At 43.6% G+C, this 15,976-nt stretch overlaps 1 protein-coding gene across 7 annotated transcripts in view; it reads left to right on the top strand.

Annotated features, from left to right (window-relative positions):
- tjap1 (tight junction associated protein 1 (peripheral)) overlaps positions 1-15,976 on the top strand; it is a 78,534-nt gene that overhangs the window by 1,298 nt on the left and 61,260 nt on the right. Inside the window, exon 2 of one of the 7 annotated variants that reach the window (XM_036983173.2) lies at positions 9,739-9,899. The exons of the other annotated variants lie outside the window; for them this stretch is intronic. The gene's annotated coding sequence lies outside the window, so the exon portion shown is untranslated. The remainder of the gene's footprint in view (positions 1-9,738; positions 9,900-15,976) is intronic. 7 annotated transcript variants of the gene reach the window in all.

Below are 15,976 nucleotides of genomic sequence, written 5' to 3'. Positions count from 1 at the left end.
AAGAAAACGCAATTGTTCAATGGTGTGACTGTTCCCAGGTAAGGTAGTGAAACTTTGAACTTAAGTAAATTAAATTAATGACAAAAATGAATAATATTCCCTTCACCTACTCTTTTATTTGTAACAGAAATGTATTTCATAAAAGAATAGTCCCCCAGTCTATTCATGATATTTCCAAATAGTTCTGATTGCTTTTAGGGCCAATATTTAATCAATGTCCACTTAGTGTGACACAATTCAGTGATTAAACAACGAACCAGCATTTGGGCACCATTGTGCTGGGCAGGATTCTGTAATAAGGAATGGCTGGAGCACATGTCTTGAACAAATCTGTAAGCTCTACATCAGAAATATTTCTGAAAATATTGCACTTCTCTGCCATAAAAGGGGTCTGTTTCTTAGTCCTTTGATGTGATGCCTTTTGAATTTATATATGGAAATAATTTGTATAATTAAAGTATAAAAAGCAATGAAAACATGTTGTGGTGAAATGTTAGGCTTACTGTTAACAAGGCCCAAATGGGACCAACAGTCTGAGATTTCCAACAGTGAGAGCTTTACACGGAACCCAAACCGGCTGTGTGCGTGCGCCATCGTCCATACATTTATTTTGTCCACCTACACCAAACGCAATCATGACACTCAGGTTAAAATATCAAAACAAACTCTGAACCAATGACATTAATTTGGGGACAGGTCGAAAAGCATTAAACCTTTATGGCAATTTAGCTAGTTAGCATGCACTTGCTAGCTAATTTGTCCTATTTAGCTAGCCTGCTGTTGCTAGCTAATTTGTCCTGAGATATAAACATTGAGTTGTTATTTTACCTGAAATGCACAAGGTCCTCTACTCCTGACAATTAATCCACACATAAAACGGTCAACCGAATCGTTTCTAGTCATCTCTCCTTCCAGGCTTTTTCATCTTTGAACTAACATGGTGATTGGCATGTAAACTTTCATAGCATTACTACACTGAGCAGCAACACAGTTCGTCTTTCAATCAGCCACGTGGGTATAACCAATGAGATGGCACGTGGGTACCTGCTTCTATAAACCAATGAGGAGATGGGAGAGGCAGGACTTGCAGCGCGATCTGCGCCAGAAATAGAAAGGACTTCTATTTTAGCCCGTGGCAACGCAGATGCTCATTGACGCGCGCCTGAGCAGTGTGGGTATAATAATTGAATAACACAGATTTCTAAATTTATTTTTGCAACATGCACGCGACGTGAGCGGTGTGGTCAGCATGTTAGTGTGACATGAAGATGGTGTCACTCCAGTGGACTTAGCCCGTTAATAAACTTCTATAATGACCTTTTTAAACGTATTGTTCATGAAGTAACACTTATTTGCATTAGACCTATTTGTATTCTGTTGCAATTTTTATCATTTTAAGTGGTTCGGGGGGGAAATTTTATGTATTCATTCTCTCACGCCTGGATTCTCACTCTCAGCAGGTGAACATTGTTTCAGCGTCCTCTGGGTCTGTCTCTGCCGTCTGGGGAGGGTCTAGTTATTTTACCTGGCTGTAGTGATAGTGCAGACAGATATTGGGGTCTGGCTGTAGTACTTCCATTCCTGGTTCTCACTCTCTGTATTAGGACACACCGAGAGGATGGTCTATCAGTCTCACTCCTGACCAATTGGCATACGTGATCCATCCTGGAAGGGCCCTCATCAACTGTGCCTCTTTTAGAAACTGTTCCCTCATGCTCTACCTGGTTGATCCTGACATATTCTTTTCACAAAAAAAGATGAATCCATGCAAGTCTAAGTACACATGGTCGGTACAGCGAATCCGTGAATGGCTCATTTAAATCAGTTATGGTTCCACTGATCACTCCATTGTTACTTGCAACTGTGGCAGTTCTAGTGCTAAGTGCTGACCTTCGGGGACATGCGCACCCGCTTTTGGTAATCCTTCTCAGCACTGGCGTGTCATTCGAATGTCTGCTCTATCAACTTTTGATGGTAGTTTCTGTGCCTACCATGGTGACCAGGGCTAGCTGGGAATCAGTGTTCGATTCCGGAGAGGCTGCCTGAGAAACGGCTACCACATCCAAGGAAGGCAGTAGGCATGCAAATGATCCACTCCCGACTCGGGGAGGTAGTGACGAAAAATAACAATACAGGATTCTTTTGAGTCCCTGTAATTGGAATGAGGACACTTCAAATCGTATTACTGATGTTTTAAAACGCATTTTACAGTGGTCAGTAACTTCAGAAATTGCCATTGTTTTAGCCAATGGTGGAGACAGTATCCAACAGCCCTTGATCATGACTCTCAGTTCCATTACATTACACAAGAGTCAATAACAATAATAATTTAAATGTTTTAAATTGATACACACCTTGTTAGGACTAGTGTTCCCCCTTGGCCATATCTCCATGTTACAGTGCCTGTTTACGGAAGACAAGATGCGACCACCTGTGCTAATTAGCTATCTAGCATGCTCCAAACACCTGTCCGAGTCTGTAATACCAACATGTTTTAAGCAGACCACTATAGTGCCTGTGCCCAAGATCACTAAGGTAACCTGCCTAAATCACTACTGACCTGTAGCACTCACATCTGGAGCCATGGAGTGCTTTGAAAGGCTGGTCATGGCTCACATCATCAGCATTTTCCCAGAAACCCTAGACACACTCCAATTTGTATACCGCCCTAACAGATCCACAGATGATGCAATCTATATTGCACTCCACACTGCCCTTTCCCACCTGGACAAAAGGAACACCTATGTGAGAGTGCTATTCATTGACTACAGCTCAGCGTTCAATACCATAGTGCCCTCAAAGCTCGTCAATAAGCTAAGGACCTTGGGACTAAACGCCTCCCTCTGCAACTGGATCCTGGACTTCCTGACGGGCAGCTCCCAGGTCGTAAGGGTAGGTAACAACCCATCTGCCACGCTGATCCTCAACACAGGCGCCCCTCAGAGGTGCGTGCTCAGTCCCCTCCTGTACTCCCTGTTCACTCATGACTGCACGGCCAGGCACGACTCCAACACCATCATTAAATTTGCCGATGACACAACAGTGGCAGGCCTGATCAACGACGTGACAGCCTATAGGGAGGAGGTCAGAGATCTGGCTGTGTGGTGCCAGGACAACACCTCTCCCTCAACGTGCTCAAGACAAAGGAGATGATTGCGGACTACAGGAAAAAGAGGACCGAGCACGCCCCCATTCTCATTGACGGGGCTGCAGTGGAGCAGGTTGAGAGCTTCAAGTTCCTTGGTGTCCACATCACCAACAAACTAACATGGTCCAAGCACACCAAGACAGTTGTGAAAAGGGAACTACAAAACTGATCCCCCTCAGGAGACTGAAAAGACTATAGGGAGACTGCAGAATGCCACCTAGAGTTTGAAAGCTTTATCCAACGTAAGCCTGGTAATTAATTAGGCTTTCATTGTAGCCCCAGTTTTTCACTGTGTTCTTATGTCAACTTGAAATGAACTATTTAAGTGCTTTTTGTATTTTTCCTTATAAAATATTTGCGTGGGACGTTTATTCCATCATGCTTGTCTCTGTAGGGAGAGCAGTAGTCTAGCTCTAGCAGAAGTCTAGTGGTGCTTTTCCATTGAGACTTACCCACACACCAGTGGGCTGCCAGTGTTTTATGAGAAGACTACTAGTGGTTAATGTATTTGTTGGCCAATCATTCATCAGAAATATAGTGTAGTGAAACTTCCACGCAGTCAAATGTCTTCCCTGCTTCTGGTTTGTAGCCACACTGTCTTTGTCCTTCTTGTGTTTCTTGACTTGTGGTACAAATGTGTCTTTTGTAGAGAACGTTACTTGAATTGTGGTCTAACCAGAATGCCATTGTCTGTATAGCAAAACATCTCTGTTCATAATGAGTGATATTTCCCCGGAATTGATGCTTAGGAAAAGACAAACCCAGCCTCCCCCACTACACTGATAACAGTTAGTTTACTGAAGCTGTTATAACATGGATGGGATGCACACCGATGTTTTCACGGCTCCACCTGTACCCGAGACCCGATCCAGAATTTTAATTAATATCACGGGTCTGGGTTGGATCTGATATGATTGTCTCGGATATGTGTACATTTTCACTGACTTAACCGGAAAGGGCCTGTACAGACCCAAACGCTGCTGTAGAGAGAGAGAGAAATTGCATAATTTATGCTGCTGCTCTTGCTTTTCACGAGAGTGTAGCTTGTTGTTGGCCAATCGTGAGTCATCAAAGCGGCAATAGGATACAGTCAGAGCCTTGCTCTGTGTGTGGCAAAAAAATAGATACTTAGTCAATGTAAAATTGAATTAAAATGACGGAACTAAAATAACCAACAGGTAGGGTGCTACCTAGTATTATGAAGAGTTATATGTAGGATTAGAAAGCGCTTGCACTGCAGCCTCAGTCTAGCTAGCTAACATTAGATAGCTTAACTAGCAGTCAAGACTGGTACTACAATCATATTTGATGATAAATAACCCAGCTATGGCAGCTATTAATCTACAGTAACGTGAGTCTTGGTTGGTTGGTTGCTCTCTCTTGCTGCCTCCTCCCTGTGTCACTCGCTCAAAGTACGGCTCCTCCATGCCTGCTAGAGCGGACCTCCTCTCCGGCTTTATCAGTTCTGGTTAACTTCTTTGGGGTAGGGGGCAGTTTTGGGTAGCTTGGATGAAAAACATGCCCAAATTAAGCCACTTGCAACTCAGCCGTAAAAGCTAGAATATGCATATAATCAGTAAATGTGGATAGAAAACACTGAAGTTTCTAAAACTGTTTGAATGATGTCTGTGAGTATACTAGAACCCATATGGCAGGAAAAAAACTGAAAAAAAATCCAACCAGGAAGCGGGAAATCTGAGGTTTGTAGTTTTTCAACTCAGCCCCCATTGAAGATGTCGTGGGATATTAGTTATGTTTCACTTCCCAAGGCTTCCACTAGATGTCAACAGTATTTAGAACCTGTTTTGAGGATTCTACTCTAAAGGAGGGGCTCATAAGAGCTCTTTGAGTGAGTGGTCTGGCAGAGTGCCACAGCCTCTGTCTGGCGCGCTCACGTGAAAGGTAGCTACGTTCCACTTCATTTGTACAGACAAAGGAATTGTCCGGTTGGAACATTAATGAACTTTTATGTTAAACATCCTAAAGATTGATTCCATATTTAGTTTGACATGTTTCTACGGGCTGTAACGGCCCTTTTTGAACTTTTCGTCCAACGTTCAGCGCGACCTGAATGCTCTTTTGGATTTGTTTACCGAAGGTCAAATTTTGGGGACCAGTGAAGACCTATAATGCACACTCCATGTGGTGTGCTGACTGACGTAGCTGAGAGCGTGTGATTTCAGCTGGATAACTAGGCTAAGGCAATCTGCATTTTATTAAAGGAATAGTTCACACAAATTACAAAATTATTCGCTGGTTTACTTACCCTATGTCCCTGGCACTATTTCCAAATGCAAATGTTTTAGCGTTTGTGGCACAAATCCCATTCATCATGGTACTGATATTTAGCATTTTTTTGTGCATCTTGTCCAAATCATCCGAAAGTATCTCATTGATTCTGAATCTGTCATTTATAGATGATTTGAACATGATGCACGAAAATGCTAATATCGGTACCATGACTTGAATGGGATTTGTGCCACAAATGCTCAAACGTAAGCATTTGGAGACGGTGCCAGGGAAACTGAACTAAAGCAGGCATTCCTGTCATACCAATATGTCATTTTGTAATTTGGGTAAAATATCCTCTTAAATGTTGAACGGGATTTCATTTTTTTTTGAGAAGTGCGAGCAGAGAGAAGAAAAATAAAAAAGTGGACCTTGTTAAAATATTACAGCAAACTTGTATGGCTGAACAACTGCAGTGTGGACAGCAAGCACTCTTCTGTTGTTCTGTCTGCTCCAGGGAAGGGAGACTACTACTACACTGGTTCAGCAGCCGAAAGAGCTAGGCCTATCCGCACCGCTCGTTGTCTCCCCTGAGGGGGAGCCTCTGCCACCAGTCCCAGAAAGTTCTCCTCACTCTGGGGCCCACGTGGTAGGCACACACACTCATGAGGTTTGTGTGTGTGTAGTGGTGGATTGATGAGCTTGGCGTGGTAGTTTAGAGAGGGATAAATCCAGCTTCGAGAGAAAGGAGTTTTATTTTATTTTTTTTAATCAGGATGAGTGTGGTTTGGTAATATAGAGCTCTCTTTGGGTTTTGTCAATTAGAAAAGAGACGTTAGGATTTGTGGCAAGATTACACTTTTGAGTATTGGCTGCTGATGGATCAGAGAGTGAGATTGAATAGAGATGTTGGAGCTTGTAAAATAAAATGGTTCACCAATATGTGGAAATTAAATCTGTGTTGCACTTGTATGTTAGTAAGGAGAGCTGTGCCGGGAGCCTGTGCTCTTCACCATGATGCCACCTCAACTTTTCTTTTTTTATTATTGAAGAAAATTTGTTGCAAAAAAACCCACGTCTGTGGGGGCTGGCTTTGCAATAAACCTGACACTCACCATCATGGGTTGGAACTGGTAATAAAACTTGACTGATTTGTAGCTGAGATATATGAATCATCCTCTGGACACAGCGGAACCGGAATGTCTGGAGCAGTGGATTTGAGCTGAATCCGAGCCAGCCCGGCTACTGCGTGACTGTTCATTATCCCTGCTGCTGAGTATCCAGAAAGCTGCTGCTAGTGCTTGGAAGTGACGTGAACACACGATAGTCCATACCATTTACCAGGGAGCTCAGCAGACAATGGTTGATCTGTTTGTGTGTGTGTGTGGAGGGGGAAGAGCCAGGGGGCTGGTGAAAGGGAGGCTGATCTCTGAAACCCGTAGCCGTGTGGTGCGAGCTGTCCTTCAGTGCCCCCGTTTTGGTGGAATGCACTTCAGAAAGTAGCACCATGCGGTTCTTATGCAAATTTACCCTTCAGCCACATGCTCCCATTGCCATCCTGTCAGGACTCTCTTTCTGTTTGTTTAGTTGGCCGTTTCCAATTATCTGTGACCCGCCACATACTTTCCATTTGGTCTCAGACAGAGGTGGATATAAACAACCTGCACTATAGTGTTTGTTTGCTGGCAGTTCAAGACAAATCGTCTCTTTAAATGATTGAGTAGAACAAATGGTGAGGATTTAGATTTTTGAAAGATTTTATTTGCCCCAAAAATATTTTGAAGTGGGTTTTGAATTGTGACAAGTTGGAGTACATTTTGGATTCCTCCAAAGCTTATTTTAGACAGTCTATACGCTAGATGTTTGGCCATCGCTTACTTAACCAGCCATTTAGTTTTCTCCATGCTCTTTATTTTATCTGTTAGCTCCCTCCCTACCTCGTTCACATCTTAAATGCTTCTCAGCGATTAGTGGAAGTTAATGAAGTTACTTGTTTCCTCATTATAACCTGTTCAGATGTCTAAGTGAAAGTTCATTGCTTCAGAGAAGAGGCGGTGGACTGTTACGTGCACACTCCATCTCTCTTAAAAAGTAATCTAACCTAATTAGTATCATTCAACATAAGTACATTCAGAGTGTTAATTGTTCAAATGTTTTTGAAATGGGGATGAATGGCACTGAGTGACAGTGAATTGATTAGGGTACATTTGAGGCATTATTGAAACCAATCATCTTGACATGTCAGATGCATGCTTGGTAGGTCACACCAAACAATTCAGTTGATCTTTGGCTACCACTGAGCTTTTGATTGAGGCCATAGTATTTTTAGTCGATTTCTCCTCCATTGCCAAAGGATATATTTACTGGTAAGAATAACTGATCTCGGCTACACACCCATCCCTCAAGACGACATTAAACAGTTTGAAAAGTAACCTTGGGAGAAGTCGCACAGTCCCCTTTGTGTCCTCCAACACAAACACCCACTTTCTCTCTTAATCTTATGGTTCCCGGTATATCCAGTTTGTTTTCAAATTGAATGATTTATCTAGGTGTTTTGCACATTTTGTGAGTATTTAAAATGAATTGTTGCCCGTGACAGCCTGCTGCGGTATTTTTACAATGGCATACAACCATTCAAAACGCCTCTCCCCTCCCTCCATACCCACTCCATCAAACCTTCCTTTCCTCACTTATTCCTGTTGCTTACTTTCCTTTGTTAGACCTGGCTGGCTGTGTCTCAGTCAGAGGCTGGGAAACCGTACGAAGTCTTGCAGGCCTTAGCTAGCTAGTCGTCCTATCCGAAGAGTTCGGAACAGTTAGCATATATTTTGTTCATATTGGTCTTCACCAAGGATTTTTTTGGCTGTTCGTGCATGCACATTTATTATTTTTTTGAGGCAAAACCCTTCGACAGTGATTGGTCAACAGTAGGGATTCTTCAATTGTTTGTCGTTCAACGAGTGGTGACTCGTTTTCATGTGAATTACGTCAATTAATTACAGATTTCTTGTTGTCTTAGTCAGAATGAATCTAAGGGTATACTGGCTACAGCTTCTCAAGGGGGGCAAAACGGTACTCTTGCTGCTTTTTTTTCTCGTTTTTCAAGGTAAGGTCTTTTAAGGGACGTTCATTTCGCCTAGCTGAGCAAACCGAACCTTGTGTGTAGACACCAAACAGGCTATCTCTCTGTGCCTGCCTCCCACTGCTACCAGCTCTGCTGGCTGGGGCTTAACACCCTGCACCCTGGGATTTTCCAGGTGTGACTGCCTGTGTGGCCAGCTGCTACTGGAGTAGTGGCGGCAACACCGGGATGAGGAGCGTAGCCTCATTACAGAGTTTCTGACTGGCCTGGCTCATTAGGCTATAGGCCTCTCTGGCCTGCACGACAGGCCTCTCATTTTGGCTGCCACTAGACCTACTTCTTTGCCTATATCCTCCACTGCTTATCATTCACCCCTTATCATGGGCTGTAGTGGAAAGGAAAGTTGCTATCTTTATTCAGGAAGAAGAAATACTGTCTAACGCCTTAATTTTAATGGCATTCTTGTTTTTGACTAACTTTTTGCATTAAGGATTCTCGTGTAATTTGGTCAGACGCTTATTTTCTGGTGGATCTGATTAGGGGTTCTCGTGTAATGTGGACAGATGCTTATTTTCTAGTGGCTCTGGCGTTGTCCTTTATAGCTGAGAATCATCTGCAGTCACACTCGTCATGACAGTCCTCCGAGCTCATGCCAGGACATTCTTGACTCCTTTCCCAGGCGCTCTCACTCTCGCCCTGTCTCTTCCTCTTTTCACTCATTTTCACCACCTCCTCCCACGCTGTCGTTCTTGCGTCAGCGCCATTGGCTGTCCTTGCCTGTGATTTCCCAGCAAACCTTTGGACACACTGTTCCAGATATGGTGAACAGGGCTCTACTATTGTGCCGTGTTTTTGGCATCACGGGCTGATGGTGTTCTAACCTCTGACATCCAGGCAAACAAGTGGTCACAGTATTTCTTCTTAAAACATTCCCTATTTCAAGCTCTCCTCTGAAGTTTGAGTCTATTTCTGCCATTTATTCAGTCATACACTGTATACACTCATTACACATCCCTTTGTGGTAAGTGTGGAATGTGTCCTGTGAATGAGTTGGATACTGATGAAAAATGTCATCCTGGTCTGAGCCTGGCTCTTACTACCTATAAGCGACTTGTAAAATAAATGATGAAGCAAAACCCATATAACCAGTCGTGCTTTGGCAGAACGATCTAAAAGACCGTTGCTTGGTTTGGAAAGAAGTGTTACTGAACAATGGCCAAAGCACGCAGCATATCTGCATTTCTAATGTCACTGTTTTTTTGTCTTCTGATATTTGAAGATTTCAGGAGCGCTCCCAAGGTTGCGCCAGGCTCGAGTGATTCCAGTGATTTGCGCTGATTGCACATTTCTCAGCACCGCTGCATGCCCAGTGACTCACTAGGGCTGGAACAGCCACATCAGCATTGTACTGACCTCTGGATCCATTGCATTAAAGCAGAGGTCAGTCCTTCTAAAAGAAACTTAAAGTGATTACTGTTTTCTCTCACTAGTGTATGCAATGGTACACTGACGTGTGTGTGTGTGTGTGTGTGTGTGTGTGTGTGTGTACACACACACACACACTTCAGAGAATGTCCCTGTTTCCATAGTGAATATACTTCCTCTTCTGTTTCATTCAGTCACCTGCAGCAGTTGTTGGCCTTACAGAGAGTGAATGAGAATTGACACTCCCTAGGGACAGTGCAGTCTTGAATCCTGCCAGGCACTGTGTTCTCCGCTAGTATTATTCAGACAAGCAGGACACACATCCTCACAGCTGCTACCACTAAATGGCTGAATCATTTATAGCTCAATATTTTATGAATATGATTGGCCAGGTCCACCTTTTGTTTTCCCTGCTACACACGTGGTTTTAATGATTTCCAGCTCCCTAGAGTGTGGGAGCACTTTGTGTGTGCAAACTGTCATTTTATTATGTATAGAGGGAGAGCTGGCCAACATGAACTTTTAATGGGAGACTCCGCATGTGTTTTTTTTTTTTGAGCCTGCTTCGTAATGAGAAAGAATACCGAAATTAGAGGATGCTATTTTTATCAGCCTTTTTAGGCCAGTTGGCAGCTATTACCCTTTATGATTTAACCAGAATGTTATACTGTTCAGTGTTTACTCCCTTGCTTTTTATTGCCTAGTTACGTACGCGTGTGTGACTTGTCTTGTTGAAACGGTGCCTTGTGACAGGCAAAGCATTGGGTTTAACTCCGGGTTAGAAAAATAAAAAGGAAAATCAACTGCAAAGCAATAAAAGCAACAGCCTTTAGTGCTTTTCTCTAGATTAGAATTGTCTCTGTCCAATTTTCTTGGTGGCCTCCAAGTGGCTTTCAGACCCCTACTTCCTATATGAAGTGGCGGTAAAGCCGTTATGCCTCCTGGGGGTTTGCCTATGATATTGGACTACTAATAAAAGGAGCTGGGGTCTTGTACTGCACGGGCGACTTTGTATGGGGAGTCTGGACTGGCATGTCTCAACAGAGCCGCGCTCCAATGGCACCATGGGATAGTTTCAGCTAGAGGGAGGGAGACTGCCAGTAGCTGTCTCTTGTCTGCTCTTCCAGTCTTTTGTCCCCTGCAGTGGCTGTGAATTAGTCCCGTCTCCTGACTGATTCCAGGACAGAGGTTGGAAGTGTGTCTTGGATTGTGGAATAATGTTTGACGTTTATTTCGGAAGAGCAGAGCCTCTGCCGTTTTGAGTTCATCCACTAACTTCCTTGGTTCGTCTCCTCCTAAGATGCACCAGAGGCACAGATGAATCCCAGGTCTTGTCAAAACGTATGAAAACCCATTTGAATCGGTGTTGAATGGTACAGGGTGTTTTTTATTTTGATTCAGAGGTGGATAAAAAGGATTGACAGAGGAAAAACATTTGCATGCACATTCCATTCCCTGATGATAATATTAATAACCTTATGAAAGAGCTGTTTTATAGGCCTATGTACCTAAACAAACAAACATGTGGGTTTGCACCAGCAGGGGTTTGGCAGGCACAGCAAGCTGTCTGACAATGTTGTATTTTAGTGTGTATTTTGTACTCTACAGTGTGTCAAAGTAAACAATGCCTATTCTGGTCTCCGCCCCCAGTATTCATCCCCCTACAATCTTTTTCCCTCAATCTGTTCTATTCCATTTTACCACATGCCCAAAAGGCAGTCTACGCCTAATCATTTCGTCAGAGTATTCCCCCATTTTACAGTAACATTTTAGTAATCTAGCAGACACTCTTATCCAGAGCGACTTACAGGAGCAATTAGGGTTAAGTGCCTTGCTCAAGGGCACATGGACAGATTTTTTACCTAGTCGGTGCTTGGATTCGAACTAGGGCTTGGCGATATGGCCTAAAAATCATATCACGTTATCTATAATTTTGAAAAATATATGAACAAATTGCCTTTGCATTATTAAAAGGTTAATAGACTGCATTTGAAACAGTTAGGACAAATCGAATAAATTCAGGACTTGTAAAATTATACTGCTCCCAAGTGGCACAGCGGTCAAAGGCACTGCATCTCAGTGCAAGAGGCGCCACTACAGTACCTGGTTCAAATCCTGGCAGTATCACAAGTCCCATAGGGCGGCGCACAATTGGCCCTGCGTCGTCCGGGTTTGGCCCGGGGTAGGCCGTCATTGTAAATAAGAATTTGTTCTTAACTGATTTGCCTAGTTAAATAAAAGTTACACATAGTGAGTAGCCAGCTAATCTCGATACACTGAACAAAAATATGAACGCAACATGCAACGATTTCAAAGATTTTATTCAGTTACGGTTTATATAAGGAAATATTAATATTTAAATCAATTCATTAAACTCATCTAAGGATTTCACTTGACTGGGAATACAGATATGCATCTGTTGGTCACACAGAGGGGCATGGATCAGAACCAGTGAGTAGACCTCCATTTGTCTCATGCAGTGCGACACATCTCCTCATATAGGCTGTTGATTGTGGAATGTTGTCCCACTCCTCTTCAATGGCTGTGCAAAGCTGCTGGGAATTGGCGGGAACTGGAATACGCTGTTGTACACGTGATGGCGGCGGATAAATGGCACGACAATGGTCCTCAGGACCTCGTCACGGTATCTGTGCATTGAAATTGTCATCAATAAAATACAATTGTGTTCGTTGTCCGTAGCTAATGCCTGCCCATACCACTGCCACCATGGGGTACTCTGTTCACAACGTTTTCATCAGCAAACCGCCATACATGTGGTCTGCGGTTGTGAGGCTGGTTGGACGTACTGCCAAATTCTATGAAATGACGGAGGTGGCTTATGGTAGAGAAATTAACATTCAGCATGCCAATTGCATGATCCCTCAACTTCAGACATCTGTGGAATTGTGTAGTGTGGCAAAACTGAGTGGCCTTTTATTGTCCCCAGCACAAGGTACACCTGTGTAATGATCATGCTTTTAAATCAGCTTCTTTTTAATTTTTTTATTTGACCCCCTTTTTCTCCCCAATTTCGTGGTATCCAATTGTTAGTAGCTACTATCTTGTCTCATCTCTACAAGTCCCGTGCGGGCTCGGGAGAGACGAAGGTTGAAAGTCATGCGTCCTCCGATAGACAACCCAACCAAGCCGCACTGCTTCTTAACACAGCGTGCATCCAACCCGGAAGCCAGCCGCACCAATGTGTCGGAGGAAGCACCTGGCAGCCTTGGCTAGCGCGCACTGCGCCCGGCCCGCCACAGGAGTCGCTGGTGCGCGATGAGACAAGGATATCCCTACCGGCCAAACCCTCCCTAACCCAGACGACGCTAGGCCAATTGTGCGTCACCCCACGGACCTTCCGGTCGCGGCCAGTTACGACAGAGCCTGGGCGCGAACCCAGAGTCTCTGGTGGCACAGCTGGCGCTGCAGTACAACGCCACCCGGGAGGCGGGATGTAAACAAATGTGTTCACAAAATCTGAGAATTAACCTTTTTGTGCATAAGGAACATTTCTGGAGTCTTTTATTTCAGCTCATGAAACATGGGACCAACATTTTACATGTTGCATTTTTATGTTTTTGCTCAGTGTATTTAAAGTCTAGACAACATGGATCTATTTGCTTGCTAACAAGGTAGAACAGTTGAACTGTTATGAACACACCCTCATGTCTGTCTCCAACTGTTTGAACAACAGTCTGTTCACTTTGTTTAGATGTTGAAATCAAGTGGCCTACCTGGATAAGATGCTTATTTCTCAGAATGAGAACGACTTGCCAATTATTTTTATAGATCATTGCACATTTCTAAAACGCTGACTAGACGGCTAGCACGTAAGTATGGCTGAAATACTGCTGGCGCAAAGCCGCATGTGACAAACTGAGCATTAATTTTCCACAAAAATGTTAATTGATACTCCCGTCTTAGTTAGATCTGCTCTGCTCTAAGTTTTGGGAGTTGAGATATAAAAAGGGTATTGTTACAAAGGTTCTCTTCTATTACGGTCAAATAATGTTTCGGTGTCCATATGACCGATGTTGGACCAAACTTCAAATGCAAAAAGTGAGTTGGAACGGCTTGTCAGAGAGGAAGAAGATTTTTCGTTGATGTGAGGGGTAAGGGGCTTGGTGTCTTTGCGAGTTGGGCGGTGCACATGAGACCAAAAAGACAAACGCTCATAAAAACGATACAGGCATTTGGAACATTTGCGCTAAAACATTATCTCGATATATCGCCCAGCCCTAATTCGAACCAGCGAGCTTTCGGTTACTGGCCCAACGCTCTTAACCGCTAGGCTACCTGCTCCCATTCCCCATCATGTTCTCACTTGTCCCATTTAGTATGTGTAGTTTTTTTGTTGGCCCTGGTTGGTAGGCCTATTTGAATATGGCAGGGGTGTGGTCTGCCGTTGATTTCTTCCTCTAAGGAAATTGGGTGACTCATCTGGCTCTCTCCTCATGCACTGAGCCATAGCCTAAATGTTAGACTGACTTATGTTTCTCCTCCTTTTGATTCTATCCTTTAAAAAACAAAAACTTTTCAACCAGTCTTTCAGCTCATCGGTTTCTCTTATCGTGTCTCTCCTTCTTCTTTGTTCTCTAACTTGATCTTTTTTAGCCGCTTTTCATCTGAATCCAAATGTCTCGTTTCCAAAGTATGAGTGTCTCTTTTAGACTCCATCACAAGCTGTTGTAACATCTGTTGAACGTCTTGAGGAGAAATACCCTCCTTGCTCAGAGCAGACACTGACATTTCTCCTGTTCCCACTAATGATTTAAGGAGAAGATGAGACGGTGGGAGAGAAATGGCGACAGAACTCAACATACTGTAGGCCTAGCCTAATTGGGTTGAAGGCGGTGTGTGGGTGTGCTGTTTTTAGTGTGTGGTGTGTAGTTTAAAAAGGTACTGGGTGTACTTGTGTGTATGCCACCACACTATTTCCAGATAATTGGCATGAGCCAGTGCAGGTAGGCAATGTGTGTGTGTTCATGTGCGTACGTGTTTGCTCATTCAGTGTTGGGTAATGAAAGAGAAACACGAGGTCACACCTGGATGAGAGCCACAATCTGTCCTCCGAGGGCTTTGGGTAACATTGCTCAGCTAAGCAGGTGGATCGGCTTCCCTCCACTGCCTTTCTGAGAGGTAATACAGCCGCCTCGTCTTCTCCTCCTTTTCTCCCCCACTGCATTCCAGCAGCAGGGTTCCTCTGGGCTGGTTGCTGCTGCTGTAATATCCCTATAAATGTGTACTCTTCCATGCCATAATGAGCTTTTTGTTTGTCTTTTTTCATCTTCACAGACCACCACATTCACCAGGCTCTGATAGCCTTTGTTTATTGTTTTAAAGACATCCTCCAGCCAATTTGAAACTTTTACTGTTGAAAAGCGACGTCCCAGGTATCAATACAGTAAAGGACACACACACACACTAAAGGGTAAAAAACTATTTGAGTAAAGAAGTTTTTTTGTTTGTTGACACAACTGCAAACTACAAGGAGTAGGGCATTCAAAGAGTTGGCCTGATGGGAATCTATGATGTCATTGGCCTCCCCGCTTGCTTGAACAAAAGAGGAAAGGCCCACCCCCTTACTTGTGCCATGTCATGACTTACCTGGTCCACCTATTGAGATGTGCCTTTTGTTAAGTAAATCAGGTGTTAAAAGATATGAAAAGGATACCTAAGCGTTTAGTTCCAACTCATATGATACTGTCCTTTGTTTAGCGTGTACTGGATAGAGTGGTGATGTTGATACTGTGTTGTTTAGCGTGTACTGGATAGAGTGGTGATGTTGATACTGTGTTGTTTAGCGTGTACTGGATAGTGTGGTGATGTTGATACTGTGTTGTTTAGCGTGTACTGGATAGTGTGGTGATGTTGATACTGTGTTTAGCGTGTACTGGATAGAGTGGTGATGTTGATACTGTGTTGTTTAGCGTGTACTGGATAGAGTGGTGATGTTGATACTGTGTTGTTTAGCGTGTACTGGATAGTGTGGTGATGTTGATACTGTGTTTAGCGTGTACTGGATAGTGTGGTGATGTTGATACTGTGTTTAGCGTGTACTGGATAGAGTGGTGATGGTGATACTGTGCTTT

This window comes from Oncorhynchus mykiss, chromosome 1, assembly GCF_057628025.1.
Source record: "Oncorhynchus mykiss isolate SJ-2025 chromosome 1, ASM5762802v1, whole genome shotgun sequence".
Lineage (NCBI taxonomy): Eukaryota > Metazoa > Chordata > Actinopteri > Salmoniformes > Salmonidae > Oncorhynchus > Oncorhynchus mykiss.
Note: the sequence above shows the minus strand (reverse complement) of the source record. Positions and strands in the feature narration are given on the sequence as shown.